The sequence below is a fragment of the Protopterus annectens genome, chromosome 5.part1, assembly GCF_019279795.1.
Source record: "Protopterus annectens isolate FY-2018-M chromosome 5.part1, PAN1.0, whole genome shotgun sequence".
In the NCBI taxonomy this organism is placed as follows: domain Eukaryota; kingdom Metazoa; phylum Chordata; order Ceratodontiformes; family Protopteridae; genus Protopterus; species Protopterus annectens.
Window position 1 is genome coordinate 86799647 of NC_056736.1, and position 18446 is coordinate 86818092.

Sequence of the window (18446 nt, forward strand, 5' to 3'; positions counted from 1 at the left end):
AATCTATCCCTCCAGCATGTTCTGTTTATTGTGGTGACAAGGTTTAGATCCCTAGAGCATGTAGCTCGGATGGATTGGGATTTCTTTAAGTGGAACACGTCCAACAACTCTGGGTTTGACATAGCCTTGTATGTTAGGCAGGGATCGCCTCTGAGTAGGAGATATGCGAAAGAGTAAAGCTAGAGTTTTTTGAGACAGACTGCGTAGGGCATCTGTTTGAGGCATGTAATCCTCTTTGTGAGGTATTTCTTTGGCCTTTCCAGTTGTAGATGTCTTGTGAGGTGCATACCAAAAGGGGCATTGTACTCTATAATGGGTCTAATGAGTGATGAGTAGAAGGAAACAGTGACCTCTTTTTCCCTGGATGAGAAACCTTTTGTGATGAGGTGTGCCACATAGAAGGATTTCCTGATTACTGTGGTGATGTGTCCACCTGTGTCCCAAGGTCTCTTATCATACTTTCGGTGTTAAGTAGACTACCGCCTATGTGGTAGTTCATGGGTACAGAGTTTTTACCAAAAGGGATGACAATGCACTTTTTGGCATTGAGCTTAAAGCCTTGGATTTGACACCAGGCATCTGATTCAGTGAGGCCCTTTTGTAGGATACCCACATCATTAGGAGTTTTGATTATGGCTCCTAGTTTGCAGTCATCTGTGAACTTTGTTAGCCAAAGACCTTCTGTGTTAGCCTGAACTTCAGAGAAGTAGATACCAAACAGGAGAGGATCTAGGACTGAACCCTGTGGTACTCCACTTGTCACTGGTCTGAAGTTGGATTTAGAGTCTGCTACTTTCACAGTGTGGGTTCTGTCAGTGAGCCAGTTGGCAACCCATCTTGTGACTTAGGGATTTATACCTAGTTTAGTGAGTTTATCTATAATTCCAGAGTGGAGGATGGTGTCAAAAGCCTTGGTGAGGTCTAGATAAGCTGTGTGAACCACCTTACCCTCATCTACTGCTTTGGCAACCGCTTCAAAGAAGTCTATCAGGTTTAGGAGACATGATCTGCCTTTTGCAAACCCGAGCTGGGTAGGGTCCAGAGTTTGGAGATTACCAATGTCATTGTTTTTAAGTTCCATGGTGATACGTTCCATAGCCTTGCAGACCTGGCTCGTCAGGCTAATGGGGCGGTAGTTCCTGGGGACCGTGGTGGCTCCCCCCTTGTGGAGTGGGATAACCATTGCTGTGTGCCATTCAGTGGGCACAAAGCCTGAGGTGAGGCTATGATTGAACATGGTACTTAGGTGGGGTGCCAGTTCGTTATGTAGTTCATGTAGAACACAGCTTGGGATGTTGTCAGGTCCCATGGATGTTGTGTTCTTGGCTTTGGAGAGTGTGTTTTTTTTACCTGTGCAGCCGTGATTACAGGAACTTTGCATTCTTTCGGTATAGAGATGGGCCCTTTAGGGGATGAGAGAGGGGTAAAGTTAGCACTGAACCTATCTGCCAGGATGTAGGCAATATCAGTTGGTTTGTATATTTAGTGCCATTGTGCTGTAACTCAGAGCAGATCTGAGTGTTGCCATTGAGATTCTTGACATAGCTATAGAATGCTTTGTAGTTGTCTTTAGAATCAGTGGCGATTTTGTTTTCATAACTAGCTTTGGAGGATTTTATGAGGGATCTCAGCTTCTTACTGAGGCTGACCATGGAGTTCCTCCAGTCATGGGATTTTACTCTTTTTTGCAACAGTTTCTTTCTTCTGTTGTAGAGTTTATTTATGGCAAGGGACCACCAGATTGGCTTCCTTTTTTGGAGGATAGAATCTTGGTTCTGTTAGGGATTACATGATCCATGCACTCGTGTAAGTGCTTATAAAGTGCAATTGTATAGGATTCAGCAGTCGTACCTCTATTGTCCATCAGCATGGGTGTTGTGACGTTTGCCACTTCTGTCCTAAGAAGCATGAAGTTGGCTTTAGAGAATTTTTTTACGGTGGTTTCCCTAATGGGGGGTGGGGATGGGATGTGAATGTCTAGGGTGATTTGCTTGTGGTCGGATCTGACCAATGAGGAATTGACCTCTGGTGTGGAACACCGGTTTCCCATGTTGGTAATGACCAGGTCTAGGATATTGCTACTCCTGGTGGGGGGGGTGTGGATAAGCTGATCCAAAGCGTTGGAATTTACGAATTCCAAAAAACGTTGAGCACAAGAGTTGGTACATGAGTAGTTTTCCCAGTTAATGGTGGGGTAGTTGAAATTGCCCATTATTAGGGTGTTAGGTTCTACCCCAATATTTTCCAGTGTATCAAGAAATGAGGAGAGTGGGAGTCCTGGGGCATGGTGGGGGATCTGTAGCAAGCTATAATTTGGATTGCGGTCTTGCCCATAGTTAGTTGCACTTGGATAATCTCGGATGCATTATGCTGAGCATCTGGCCTGGAGGTGTGGATATCCTTAAATGAATATGGACACGCCTCCGCCTTTAGTGCTTCGGTCCAGGTTAGGTGGCCGAAAGATGTGGTATGAATTATAGCCTGGTAATGCAGGGGTGCTCTCTGGAGCCTTGAACCAGGTCTCTGTCACTGCACAGATGTCGATGTTCTCCATTTTAAGGAGTGCCTCAAGTGAGTGCATTTTGAGGTTTAGACTTCTAGCATTAAGTAGCATTACCCTCAAATTTTGCTTGCTTGTACCTGTTACTGTGGTGAATTTGTCATTTGAATCTTGCCTAAAAAAGGCACTATAGGGGTGGCAAGAGCCTTAGCCAGTATCCAGAATCCCAAGGGTGACAAGTGCAGGCCATCTCTGGCAAAGCATTGTGGTTTGTTGATCATTTTATCCCAGGCAGACAGATACTGGATCCCCTTAGAATGACACCAGAAGCTTAGCCAATTGTTGGTCAATCATTTGTCCTTGTACTGTGGTATCATTCTGGGTGATGGCAGGATGCTCCTCAGGACTAGGGTCATACCTGCCTGAGCTACAAGATTGGACAGCTCCTCCATGTCTCTTTTCATGTAGTCCAGGGTGGTACGTCTCAGGTCATTCACACCAACATGGACAATGACAGAGTCATATTTGTACTTGTTGTGGAGTGACCTGAGTGCATGTGTTATGTGTCGGATCCTGGCACCTGACAGTAACTTTCTCATCATCAGTGTGCCTGACTATAGAGTCACTTTTGACTAGAGTGTTGGGTACATTGTTATGCCTTATGGGCTGTGGTTGAGTGGCACACTGAGTTTGTGGGCTATGTGTCATTTGGGTTGTGTTGGGGGGGGTGGAGGTTGCTTGCGTTTCTGCTTTGGAGATCCCTGTTGCTTGGTTAGATTTTTTTTTAGAGCCTCTGCGAATGTTGGTGTGTGTTTTGTGTTTCTATTTGTGTGTTTTGGTGGTGTAGGTTTTGAGGGACTATGTGATGAGTGTGGTGTGGTGCAAGTGTTTACCTTCTCCTCTTGACTGTCTAGTCCAGTCTTGGGTGAAGAGAGCTTTGCTTCCAGTTTGGCTGTATAAGTGCATCTCTCAAAGGTTGTAGTGTTGGGTGGTAGGAGAAGAGGGATGTCTGTGTACACGAGGCAATTGCTGCATTGCCCCAAGATGCCCAGATTCATCAGGTAGGCAGGAGAAACCACCAGGAGCTGACCCTTAGACATGCCTGGATTGGTGCTTATTTATTAAGTACTAAAAACTGTTTTTCTCTAGTCAAGTGAGGAAAGTTGAGTGCTGTAGTAATTTGTGGTTTATTTTAGTGCTTACAGTGAGTTCTGAACAAGTGCTGAGTTCAAGGAAACAGATTTGAGTGCTGAAACTAGAAAACTGTCTAGTTCTAAGAAAATTAATCTAAAAGGCTTCCCTCCAACATAGAAAGGCTTGGGGGCTCAGAAGCTTGCAAACAGTCCTGGATACATCAAATCTGTATCTGGACTAGACTTACAGGAAAGGCAGGAAACAAGCTTAGAATTTTTTTTTTTTTTTTATACCTGACAAAACCAGAAAGAGACATTACAGTGTTGTGGAACATTTTGAAACATTTACATATCTTTTCAGTATACAAAATGAATGAAGCTAAGACAAAGGCAGTAGCTGAAATTATGTACCCCCACACAAATTGGTTCAGCGATATCCATATTTATGAGGACATGATAAAATGAAGTCTTTAGGAGTATGGATTAAAATGATTCTGGTGTGGCAGCTAAGGATATGTGGGAAGAGACTAAACAAAAGATAATACAAAAACTGAGAAAATGGAAGCTTTGTTATATGGATAGTAAAATACAAGCAGTCAAAATGCTTTTAGTCCCTTTAGTCTTATAGACAGGTCAGGCATATTTTTATCAACCAGAGGAGAATTTGTGGATAGCAATTAATGAAGAACTGAAATAATTTATCTGAGAGAGAAGAAGGCAAGAGCCACGTGGGATAAGCTGATTCTTCCAGTAGTACAGGGCGGATTGGGATTACCCAGTTTGATAGCAAAAGCAGAAAACTATAATTGAAAGTGGAAACATAAATCCCTATGTCACAAGATGGGTTGCCAGCTGACTCACGGACAGAACCCACATGGTGAGAGTTGCGGGAGCTAGGTCCAACTCTATACCTGTTACAAGTGACGTTCCCCAGGGCTCAGTCCTAGAACCCCTCCTGTTCAGCATATACTTCTCAGAGGTACAGGCAAGCACAGGAGGAGTATGGCTGAACAAGTTCACAGACGACTGCAAACAAGGGGCTATAATTGACTCTCCGGCTGACACAGACATCCTCCAAAAGGGTCTCACTGAGACGGATACCTGGTGTCAAAATCATGGCCTCAAGCTAAATGCCAAAAAGTGCATAGTCATCCCCTTTGGAAAAAACAAAGTACCCACAAACTACCACATAGGTGGTAGTCCCCTAAATACGGAAGATGTAACAAGGGATCTGGGGACCCAAGTAGATAGTAATCTCTCCTTTGATAATCACATTGCCAAAGTGGTTAGAAAATCCTTCTGTGTGGCCCACCTAATCACAAAAGGGTTCACATCCAGATCAAAAGAGGTCATTGGGCCCCTCTACTCATCACTCATCAGACCCATCATAGAGTACAACGCCTCATTTGGGATGTACCTTACAAGACACAAGCAACAGCTGGAAAGACCACAGAAGTACCTCACCAAGACGATCACTGGCCTCAAACAGATGCCCTATGCAGCTCGACTGAAGAAACTCCAGCTGCACTCAGTTGCATATCGCCTAGTCAGAGGTAATCTCTGCCTGACATACAAGGTATGTCCAACCCAGAATTGGTGGACATGCTCCACCTAAAGAAAACCATATCCCCTCAAGCCACATGCTCTAGGGATCTAAACCTCACCACAACAATAAATAAGACGTGCTGTGCGGATAGATTCCTGTCTCAGAGACATCCCATGCTTTGGAACAAGATTTCATTCTACATTAGGCAGAGCTCTTCGCTAACACTCTTCAAGAGAAATCTTGACGAGTGGATGGGAAACAGAAAGTTTACCCTGGGGATCACTTCAGTGGCTCTGCTGGGCAGAGGCACAGGGAACTAATCTAAGGGGGGGTGGCAAAAGCCAACACATTCTGGCTAGGCATATAAATGCCTTCAGGCAGATAGCCTAGTACCTACCTATGAACCTATGAAAGGGATGATGTTGAAACGGGGGGGGGGGCGCTCAAGAAACAAGGCGAGTCTGGAATTTTGGATGCAGGCCTTTCAAGAGAATAACAGAAATCATACAGAATATTATATCTATAAAGTAACAGAAAGTATTCTAGGAACTAAGCCATCACGGGAATGGAGAAAGGAGATTTTGCTGATAGGGATGACTATAATTAGGGATATAGACAATAGACAAGAGGGGGCTGGAATTTATTGGAGAAAACTGGCAAAGTAACCAAGGTATTGGAAGCAAATAACTAGAGAGGGAAAGTGGGAAGATGCCAAGAATGTATTTGGACTGCAGGTTAGAGATTGCCTTCCCTATCGAGGATTGATATCAGATTATAGGCAAAGAGAAAGAAAGGGGGTCCTAAACAAAAGACCAGCAAAGGTAGAGTTGTTAGTAGAATCTAGAACAGAAGGTGCCCTTAAAAAAATTAATAATTAGTACAGCATATAAGATTTTGCGTGATAACTATAAGAATCAATCAGAGGAGGTTAGAAAGGATTGGGAAGAGAGAGGCTGGATAAGTAATTCACAGAGAAACACTAGGAGGATATATGTATATGTCTCCCAAATATGCAACAATATCTAGAATATTTAAGATTTTTGCTTGGAAATGTGTATAAAGATATTTTTATACCTGAAGTAGACTTCAGAGAATTTTTCCTCAGGAAGATAGCAAATGTTGGAGGTCAGACAGTGAAGAGAGAGGTAATTGGGAACATATTTTCTGGGAGTACAGTGAGCTGACAGAATTTAAGGATTCCCTGCGGGATGCACTGTCAGAGATGCTGGGTGGGCATATTGGTGTGACAAAGGAGATTATTTTTCTGAGCTGTGATACAGAATCAAAACTGCCAAAACATGATAAGGCCTTACTGTCTCTAATTATGGTGGCTGTCAAGAAAGCAATTACTAGAAAATGGAAATCAAAATCTAAACCAACTATATTAGAAGTAGTGAATATAGTAATAGAGATAAAACAACTAGAACTGAGACCTTTACTAAAAGGTAGGAGCAAACTACATAGGAAAAAAAATGGGAATTGTGGGAACAATACATACAGGGGAGGAATGAGTTTAAAAGAAGGCAGGACTTAGATGAACTGTGTGATGTTTGAAAATGAACTGGGAGTGTGTCAATGTGGTTTGCGATGTAAAATGCTTGTAACTAGGATTGTGTCCATGTGGCTTATTTCCATTTATATAAATGTATGATTGCTTATGTCGTAAGTGATGATTACTAAAGATGTTTCTTGTTTAAAAAAGGGGCAGAAATTGAATAATTTGTGTAGTGTTGCTTACGTTATGTGATATATAGCAATACATGTGAAGCATAATGTTTGTTAATTTTAGCTTGTTAGTACAGTTTTGATTACTTTTATATAAATGTAAATGTGCCTATGTCACAAGTGACAATTCAATAAAGTTTTTAAAAAAAAATGTTATGCTGGTGTAGTAGCTCAGGATATGTGAGAAGAGACTAAACAAAAGATAGTACAAAGACTGAGAAAATGTAAGCTTTATTATACGGATATGGATAGTAAGATACAAACAGTTAAAATGTTTTTAGTCCCATTAGTCTTATACACAAGTCAGGCATATTTTTATCAACCAGAGGAGAAGTTGTGGATAGCAATTAGTAAAGAGCTGAAGGACTTTATCTGGGAGGGGAAGACGGCAAGAGTCAAGTGGAATAAGATGATTCTTCCAATAGAACAAGGCAGATTGGGATTACCCAATCTGAAGGGGGTATTTAAGAGCTACACGGTTAAGATTCCTATTCATAGCACAAGCAGAAAACTATAATTCAGAGTGGAAAGGGATGATGATGAAATAGGGGGGAAGCTCAAGTAACATGGAGAGACTGGGATTTTGGATGGAGGCTGTTAAGGAGAATAACAGTAATTGTACAGAATATTATATCCATAAGGTAGCAGAAAGCATCCTAAAAACTGAGCCAAAGCCAACACAGGAATGGAGAAAGGAGATTCTGCCGATAGGGATGACTGCAGTTAGGGATATAGACAATAGGCAAGAGGGCTGGAATTTATAAAACGAAACTGGCAAAGGAACCAAGGTATTGGGAGCAAATAACTAGACAAGGAAAGATTATAGAATGGGAAGACGCTAAGAATTTATTTGGACTGCAACTTAGAGACAGCAATTCTTGATAGGGAAGGCGATCAGAGTATAGGCAAAGGGAAAGACATGGGGACATCCTAAATGAAAGACCAGCACTGTTAGAGCTTTTAGTAGAATCTAAGACAAGAAACTGCCATTAAAAAAGGAATAATTAGTAGAGCATATAAAATATTGCATGATAACTATAAGAATCGGTCAGAAGAGGTTAAAAAGGATTGGGAAGGGAGATTGGATAAGCAATTCACAAAGAAACAATTGGAGGATATATGCATGTTTCCCAAATATGCAACAAAATCTAGAAGATTTAAGATTTTTGCTTGGAAATGTTTACTTAGGTATTTTTATAACTCAAGTAGACTCCAGAGAATTTTTCCTGAGGTAGACAGCAAATGTTGGAAGTGTGACAGGGAAGAAAGAGGTAATTGGGAACATATTTTCTGGGAGTGCAGTAAGTTTGTGGACTTTAAGGATTCCCTGTGGTATGCACCGTCAGAGATGCTAGGTGGGCAGAGGGAGATTATTTTTCTCAGCTATGATACAGAATCAGAATTGCCTAGATATGGTAAGGCCTTGTTGTGGCTAATTATGGTGGTTGCCAAAAAAAAAACAATTACTAGAAAGTGGAATTCAAAATCTAAACCAACTGTACTAGAAGTAGTGAATATAGTAAAAGAGATAAGACAACTGGAATTGAGATCTTTAGAAAAGGGTAAGGCAACCTACATAGGAAAAAATGAAAATTGTGTGAACAATACATACAGGGGAGGAATGATGTTTAAAAGAAGGCAGGACTTAAATGAGCTTTTATGTTTCACTGAAAATGACTGTGCAGATTATAAGTATAATGTTTGCAACTGGAAGTGTGTCAGTATAGTCTGTGATTTAAAATGCTTGCAACTAGGATTAGGTCTGTGTGGTTTATTTCCATTTATATAAATGTATGATTGTCTATGTCATAAGTGATGGTTTAATAAAGATGTTACTTATTTTAATAGGGCAGGAACTGAATAATTTATGTAATGTTGCTTAGGTTATATGATATATAGCAATATATGTGAAGTATAATGTTTATATACGTGAACTTAATACAGTTTGATTACTTTTATGTAAATGTAAATTTGCCTATGTCACAAGTGATAATTCAATAAAGGTGTTTAAAAAAATTGCTTAGAATTGATTTTGATCAGAAAGAGATTAATCCGCAATGTCCACTATTTACAATGTGAAAGACATAACATAAAAAATATTTAATTAATAGACTGACTTTTCCTGACTATTTTAAATTTGCTTATTACTATTTCTGTCTGCCAATTGCAGCGACAAGTCAGCAGTTATCTCTTCAGTCAGCCTGTGTTGTGCTCCCATCTGGGTCATAATACACTACTCGTACTGATATTTATCTTCTTCATATTATTGTCTCATTTTCTTCTACTGTCCTTCTGTGTTCTAACCCACATCTTAACCATGTACTATAAGTATCCATTTACAATTCATTGCAAATTGTCTCCTCCTCCACATTTCCACCATACCCAGATTCATACTGTTTGCTTTGCTTAATTTTAAATTAGCTCACTGCCAGATCATGTTGGATTAATTTGATGCTTATAAATATGAAAAATTGCTGTTAAAACTAAACAGCTTTTGGACGTTTTCTGAGCTGTCTTTGCTGACCAACATTTAGATGTTTTCTGAGCTGCTTCATGGAGTTGAAAGATATAACTCTGCCTTTGACCCAGGTGGCCTAATTTCAATTAATCAAACAGGTCCAGGGAAGGGGTAGGAGTGAGCAGCCAGTGCTACGTCACCTGCCCCAAAGGAGGAGTTTGGTGTCACTAGTGGTAAGACTGTAGGCATAATTGCGATGTGAGAGGAGTTTGGTGTCGCTAGTGGGTAGGACTGCAGGTATACTTGCCACATTAGAAGGCAACTGATGGGAGCAAGAATCTGCCAAGGAAAGGAACACTCTGTAACTCAGCATAATGAGAATAGAAGGATGCACTCACATAAGATCTAAAGTTATGTCTGCTGGCTAACAGTATGTGAAAAAAAAATTTGAACCAACTAAGGATGATACCTAACACTCATCCTCATTGCCTGTATATAAAATTGAGGTGATCAAAAGATATGGAGAATACTCTAGAATGATGAAAGATGCTAATGCCAAGCAAGACAATAGGAAAATGTGTCAGTAATGTTTGTGTGGAGGTTTAATAGTCGAAAGCTGGTAAAGGACAAAGGTTAAAAAAAAAAAAACTTAGGGTCACTTTTTAATGAGTAACAGTGTTTACAATCTCTGAAGTATAGCTTCTCATAAAAAGAGGCATTAGGAGTACTCAGCCAATAAACTTTTCCAAGACTGCCTCACACCGTACCCTTCCCATCATCCACAGCACAATTATTTCTTTCCAATTCTTATTTGCCTTTTGAAAGCTACAGTCAGTGAACTGGCAAATACTGTCATTTGCAGTGAAAAGAAAGAAAGAAAACACATATTTAGTGAGATCCAGACTTCTCAAATGGTACCTACATTTTTTTTAGATCAAGACCTTCAGTTACTGACTGAGGACCTGGTGCCATAAGTGGGGATTTTGTTGTTTTACAGCTTGGCACAAGATGTGTGACCAGTCTACCTACTTTGAAGTGGATTGGATGCAGGTCCACAGACAGTGAACTGGAAACTTTCCATCTCTGTGGTCTTTTTTGGACCTTTACAAATTACATCTAACAAATGTGACAAAATGCAAGAAGTTTACAGGTAGTCTCAAAGTTTTTTTTTTCTTTTTGTGATATTACTGTAGAACAAACAGAACTAGAGAGCATATCTCAGTACTGATATGAAACTATATAAAAGTGAGATTAATAGAAAATAATCCAGAGTTACAATTGCATATAAAACTCGTAGGAAATAAGAATTCAGTGTTGGTTTTTTTTGTTGTTGTTTTATATAACCCTTTTTATGTCTACTGTAGAGCATGAAAACTTTCTTAATAATCTACTACAGCTAGAAATAGAAAGCAGTATGCTTTCTCGTGGGCAGCTTAAGCCACCCATAACTACTATACAGTGCAGAAAATACCTTGCAGTTTAGTGTAACTGAACATAAAATATAATAGCACTGTTATGGGTGTTAGTCACCTAAATTTAAATGGACATTACAAACTTAGAACACATTTTTCAGTGCCTAACCAGGAGTAACACCATACTTGGTACTGTAACATTTTGCTTCTGATTGCTGTACCCTACATTCTTCCCCTTCTAAATGCTGACTATGATATTGTCATATTTAACAAGAACTGGTACCCACAATTTGGAATCTCCTTCTTTCTTGCTATGTGAAGATAATTATATAAAGGTGAATATACTCTTTGTTAACACAAACTGAAACACAATGCTAAATGGTTCCATATTGCAATTGTGAGTTCTAGACTGCAAGTGCTGACAGCCTGTGTGTGGGGGGCACACTTCTAATATATACTACCTCCAACTGGCACCATGGAAAAGGGATGGAGGGGTGGAGCCTTTGCTACTACCCAGGTGACCAGGGCTTGATTAGCAATGCTGGCACTAGAGCAGCCAGCAAAGGAGGGGGAGGAGTGAAGGGGTGTGACCCACTTAGTATGATTTCATTGGTTGAGATCAGGAAAATACTGCTTATACTATTATGGGGGGGTGCTTGAAGGGATGACTTCTGTGATCAGCACATTGCACAACCCCCACCATTGGGGCATGGCTGAATGCTTGCAGCTTTCTAAACTCATGCTTGAAAAAAATGAATGGCCAGTCTTCTGAGCATTCACTCTTAGTAATTTGCACCCATATACTACCTCCAATGTCATTCCACTATCCACTAAGGAAAATGAAAGAGGCAAAAACATGACCGTAAAAAAAAAAAAGATAATGGGTAGACAGCTTGAAATTCTACACTGGCCCATCTTGTCTTGCCCTTTTTGAAACTAGAGGTTTTTGAACATGGTTGTAATGGCCTGCAGACTGATTGCTTAGTACTTAACTGTGAACCTGTAAAAACATTTCCACTGGTTGTATCTTAATTTTATCTTTTGTTTAGTTTATTCCCACGTCCATAGCTGCCATAACATAATCCTTTTTAATCCATACAGCTAAATAATTTATCTTATCTTGTCCACATAAATATGAGTATCGCTGAGCCAATTCTTGTGTGGGTACATAGTTTACTGATGTAGCCTTTGTTTTATCTTCATTCATTTTACATCACAAAAAGACTTGAAATTGTCTCAAATGTTCCACACCACAGAACTGTAATTTTCTGGATCTATTTAGTACAAAATAATATCATCTACAGAACTTTTCATGATTACCATACCAGTTAGGTCCTTAAATTTGTGATTACCTTATTTTCATTGCCAGTCATTCTAAGTATAAAGCAAATAACAAATGGAAAGAAGAAAACCCTGTCTGGTTCCTCTATTAAAACATAGCTTGTGGAAGAGGAACCCTCCCTCATTAATTCTTGTCTCCAACCTTTAATATAGCCTCCTAATAAACCCAATTAATCTATAAAGGAATGCAAACCATTCCATTGCCCTACTCATAAAATCCCAGCTGACTCTATTGAATGCCCCCTCTGCATCAAGACCAACCAACAGTAGTCATATTTTGTTACATTCTACTTCTCTCTGGGTCATCATTGTTCATTAATTTTGTCAAATGTTGGCTTTCCCTCCCAAAACTATATTTATCCATATCTATCAGTTTTGGCAACACCTTTATCATTCTCTTAGCTATTATAGACATAAACACTTATGGCTTAAAATTGAAATGGGTCTATATGAAGCAGGGTCTGAAGGGTTATTATCTTTGGGTAATGCAGCCACCACAGCTTTTTAAAGATGCTGGTGCTTCCCTTCCCCTTTAAAAGAATGTTAGACAAAGCCTTCCAGATCTTTATCACTTTCTTCCCTCCTAACTTCCAAAGGAATTCCCTTCCAGATCTTATGCCCTTTTCCCTCCTAACTTCCCAGGGAATACCATCTGTTCCTGATGACTTCATTGTTGATTGATTATACATTATCATTTATATCTCATTTCTCCTCCTATCTTATGTCTTGCTATCTTTGCTATTAATTGTTGAAACTCATCTTTTTCTATCTTTGCTATTAATTGTTGAGGCTCATCTTCCATTAACCTTGGCATAATTAAATCTTCCTTAAATATTAACATTTGTGTCTTTTCTTAGTTTCCATATTCCTCTGCTTTATACAGATTTTCGTAAAATTTCTGAAATATCTCTAATACCTGTATATGATATCCAATAATTTTTCTTGTCATAGGCCTAAGTTTGCCTTGTTCTGCTATTCTGCAATACTTTAACCCTTTTCAGACCCTCTAAATAATTCCTATTACTTCTTTCCCATATCTCTTTCTGTTTTATTACTACCCTGTTTTTATTCTCCTTACTTCATCCTACGACATTCTAACCCAGTGCCCCATATCCATTTTCATGTCTACCAGCCTGCTTCAACTTCAACAACTTCAGACATTCTCTATATGGGCTAGGGCCAGCATGGATCTTAGGGCATCCTGGGGGTTGTCACCATCTGCTGGGACATATTTATTTTATGCCCTACCCCATTTCTCCCCACCCTATGGTCTCTTGGTTTCATCTGGAGGGCCAGCATGCAATGGGAATGGGCTGATATATTTCTGTCTGCAGAAAGTGCACAGAACTCTCGGGATTATTTGCTTGCACTTGCCCTCAGCTTCTGTCCAAGCAAAAACAGACAGCAATGAGAAAAAAACAGCAAACATTTTTTCAGATGCATCAAATAATTTTTGTAAATTGCACTCAGAACACAATGTATAGCCTTCCCCTGGTCAACTACATGGACATGCAGACATTTTGTCTCAAAGTAAGAGCATTTGTTAACGGGGAAGATTAAACTAATAACTTTGTAGATGCAAGAAGCCTAGCATTTTCCATGCATTTCATCATTTTGTCTTATTTTTTAAGCCTGTTTGTTTAAAAAAACTCTTGTCCATAGTTTAAGCCATGGATATGAATTTAGACATTCATAAACCAAAAAGCAAACAGGGAACCAATTGCTCAAAGTGTAGAAGCACCAACTTAAAAAACAGTTTTAAAGCACTGTAGAGATGCAGGAAAACCACTGACACAGTAAGCTTATCATAAAACGTCAAAAACTTTAATAATTTTACAAAAATAAAAACAAGAACAACCATGAAATGCTTAACTTTGTCAGAGCGTTTTTTTGTCCCTTAACAACTGGGACTACTTCAGATCCAATAGAAAAATTTGGGATTTTTTATTGGCTCTCAGGAAGTCCCAGTTGTTTAGAGACGAAAAATGTGATGAAAAAGTTAAGCATTTTATGGTTGTTCTTGTTTTTATTTTTGTACAATTGTTAAAGTTTTTGGATGTTTTATGGTGAGCTTACTGTGCCTGTGGTTTTCTGCATCTCTGCAGTGCTTTAAAACTGTTTCATTCATACTTGTACACATATAGGAAATTATTATCTTAATTCTAAATTTATGAAGACATTTTTATACTCCACTCCAATACCAGCAGTCCAGGATCATGACTTAATATGTTAACTTTAACTTGGCTCTGACCAACCTTTTCTTAACTTGTTACAGTCTAACTCCTGTACACCTTACAGCTAAAAAGAGTACTTCATTGCTTTACCATATTTAACATATACACCTCTTACAAAGACCCCAGCTCATATTTAAAATACTGCTAACTGTACACTATACAAAACTGCTTTAGAATATAACACACACTGTACATGTTTTTATACAATATAAGAACCAAAACTGTTTCACTTAGAGTTATTTCTTCATTCCCTTTAGTGACTTTGTAAATATTAATGACATATTGTAGAGTGCTTTACAGTTCACTCACAGGTTTAACAAAATTAACAAAATTCTAGTCTTTCTGAACCAGTTTTTCTTGCAAGACCATATTTCACGTTTATTCCTGTATCCAGTGGGATTTGTGCTTTATATTCTCCCATTTATTCACTAATGTCAGCAGTGTTGCTGGTCTTCCTGATAATCTCCATCTCACAAAACCAGTCTCGCGATCAGGTTCTAGTCATTTTCTATGCTTTTTTTCTCCTTCTCAAACATTTTCCTTTGGAACAATGAAAACTGTTTCACTGGAGACTTTCTTGCCAGTAGAATGAGAGGCACAGTCCCCTTCTGCTTGTTGGCTCACTCTTTGTTACTTAAACATTTTTATTTTCTCCTTAGTCTGTTCTGCATCCACAAATGTCTTTGATCCTCCAGGAAAAAAATATTCTGAAGACAACTGGATACAGCAGTTGAATCTCATGCCTGCCCTCTTAACACTGCCTAATTCTGGTATAAAATTTCTTCTCTTCTGCTTGGTGTACAGTGAATAATCCTTTCCCACGAACACTCCATTGTCCCTAAATTTTAATTGTTTTCCTTTCTGACACAGTTTTGTCAGGATCAACTGTTCTCTTCTGGTATGATCACATATTTACCAATAGGCCTTAGCTGCTTGCTCATGACCAGGTTTGGAGCATACCCATGATTTGCCCTTTCAGTTAACAAATCCTGCTGTGGAACACCAGTCTAGTCACTTATTTTTACTTTCATAGAAGTGGTACACTCTGATCCTTCCAGTTTCCCTGCTACATCAGAAACCCTCATGTTCTCTGTCTGCTTTGTCGTCTGCCTCTACTATTTTTTTGAAACTGCTTTTCTTGAGAAGCTTCATACTCAGCCAGTCTTTTCTTTATTTCAGCCTCTGATTTTTTTGCAGCTTTACCAGATCATCTCTGTAGCGAGTTAGTTTCTTCTATTTTGCCAACCTTATGTTGTTTGAGTTGATATATTCCTCATATATTTCATTTATTTTAAATACCTCTAAATGCCTTTGATTTATTTTCATCTAAATTACTGGAAGCCATCTCATGTACAAAAGCTAAAACTTGAAATGCGTTTTTGCTGAAAAGCTACAGGATTCTTCTTTGCCAGAGTTTTCTCTTCTCCTTTTCTGGTTGATTTTCTTTTGGGTTCTCCACATTTTTTTCTTTGCTGTTATCCATGCAGTATAATTACTAGTCAGTGACAAAAGTTCACCCCAACTGACAGTTTCACTGGCCGTATTTTTTCTCCCACTGGAAGAGCTCAAACTGTTGATCAGTGTGCAGCCATCATGGTAGTTTGAAAAAAATATGGAGTTCAAGTGCAGAATTAATGGGGATACTGAAAATAGGCAGTCAAGTAAAAGTCTTGGGAATCCTTGTAGGCAATAAATTAATCTGTAAACCTGTGATGCATCCAAAGTCTAAAAGGCTTACTTTAGCACATCTCATATTAAAGCGTAGCCATCAAGTTGCGAGAAGCCATTATTCACCTTCATATATATCTTTGATCAAGCCAATTACAGAATATTATGCTGCATTCTGCAGCTTAAACAAGCCACTTGGCTCAGTTTAAGAAAGTTCAGAGATTTATATTAATGAAAATGGATAGATTGGAAGACATGAGACTGCCCTGATAGTCTTCATAAACATTATTTGTTTTCTGTATTCTTTAGACTACTTAGAAGGAACTTGTGTCTCATATATAAGGGCGGCTTTTATAATTTTTTTACAAAACATTGTACCTTGGAGGTAAAGTGTGGAGAGTCAATGCAAGATTAAGCTCCTCATGCTTAAAATGAACATGAATATCAAAAACTGGATAAATTCACTAGCCAGTGGCTATCAAAATGTTAGAATAAGTTATCATTATCAGTAAAGTTAAACACCTCACATAACATTTTCAGAAACAGCAATTAAGTGCATTGACAACAACAAATACTGACACAGGATAATGTCAGTCAAGCTTCCAGATATTAACTTTACAAAAGAACTCGTGAATCTGTAAGTACCTTTAAGTGCTGTAATCTGTAACTGTGTATATGCTACACTACCAACCTCCTCAACATTATTTTTTTCTACTTATTCTTCTCCATTTACCTTGCCAGGCATCAGTCACAAGGCTTCTTTGAGGTTATTAATTATTCCATTAACTTCTTCATCTGAGGAAGGAGGATAACTGCTTTATAGAAGTCTAGTGCCCTCGTACTGCAGATATTGGAAGCTGTTGCTTTCAGTATGTCTTGTTATTCTTTGAGTATACAAAGTGCAGTACTGATGAAACAAGTTGTATGGGCATGCAGCTGTACAAATGCAGTTGTAGAGAATGTAGTCTTTACTGCTTATCATTAAAGCAATAACTCACAATGGGTGTTCTGAGTTCTACCAGGGAAACCACCAAGCAGCTCTGAATCCATCTGAACGTGGGTCACTGCTAGAGTGGGCAGATGTGTTGGTCCCACGCTGTCAGGCCAGCCAGTACAAATGCCCATGGTTAAACATGCTTGCCACAGGGAATATATATATATATATATATATATATATATATATATATATATGTATACACACACACACACACACACACACACACATACAGTGGATATAAAAAGTGTACAGACCCCTGTTTAAATGTCAGGTTTTTGTGATATAAAAAAATGAGACAACAGTAAATCATTTCAAAACTTTTCCCACATTTAATGTGACCTATAGCCTGTACAATTCAATTGAAAAACAAAGCTGTTAGGGGGAAAATATAAAAAAATTAAAATCATATAATAAGCTGGTTGCATAAGTGTACACACCCTTAAACTAACATTTTGTTGAAGCACCCTTTGATTTAATTACAGCATTCAGTCTTCTTGGGTATGCACCTGCCATCAATTAAAGAGGCTGATTAACCCCAAATAAAGTTCAGCTGTACTAGTAGGATATTCCTGACATTTACTCAGTTGCCTGCTACAGCAAAAGCCATGGTTCACAGAGAGCTTACAAAGCATCAAAGGGATCTCATTGTTGAAAGGTATCAATCAGGGACAACAGTGAAGTTGCAAAGAACTGGATGTCCCTCCAGAATTGATGAAAAGACAAGACAAAATCCTGGTCAGGGAGGCTGCCAAGAGACCTACAGGAACACTGAAGGAGCTGTAGGAATTTCTGGCAAGTACTGGTTGTGTACTACATGCAACAACAATCTCCCATCTTCTCCATATGTCTGGACTATGGGGAAGGGTTGCAAGACAGAAGCCTTTTCTTACACAGAAAAACATCCAGTACCTGCTAAAATTTGCAAAACAATACATCGTCTCCCAAAAGCATGTGGGAAAATGTGTTATGGTTTGATGAGACAAAGGTTGAACTTTTTGGTCACAATTCCAAAAGTACTTTTGGCGCAAAAACAACACTTCGCATCACCAAAAGAACACCATCCCCATGGTGAAACCTGGTGATGGCAGTGTCATGCTTTGGGTTGCTTTTCTTTAGCTGGAACTGGGGATTTAGTCAAGGTGGAGGGAATTATGAACAGTTCCAAATACCAGTCACTTTTGGCCCAAAACCTTCAAGCATCTGCTAGAAAGCTGAAGAGGACTTTCACCTTTCAACACGACAATGACCCCAAGCACACATCTGGATCAACAAAAGAATGGCTTCATCAGAAGAAAATTAAAGTTTTGGAATAGCCCAGCCAGAGCCCAGACCTAAATCCAATAGAAAATCTGTGGGGTGACCTGAAGAGGTCTGTGCATAATAGATGCCCTCACAATCTGACAGATTTGGAGCACTTTTGCAAGGAAGAGTG

The 18446-nt window shown here is 39.1% G+C and overlaps 1 protein-coding gene across 1 annotated transcript in view; it reads left to right on the forward strand.

Annotated features, from left to right (window-relative positions):
• Positions 1-18446, forward strand: part of CLN5 (CLN5 intracellular trafficking protein) — a 220823-nt gene that overhangs the window by 110304 nt on the left and 92073 nt on the right. The window lies entirely within an intron of this gene.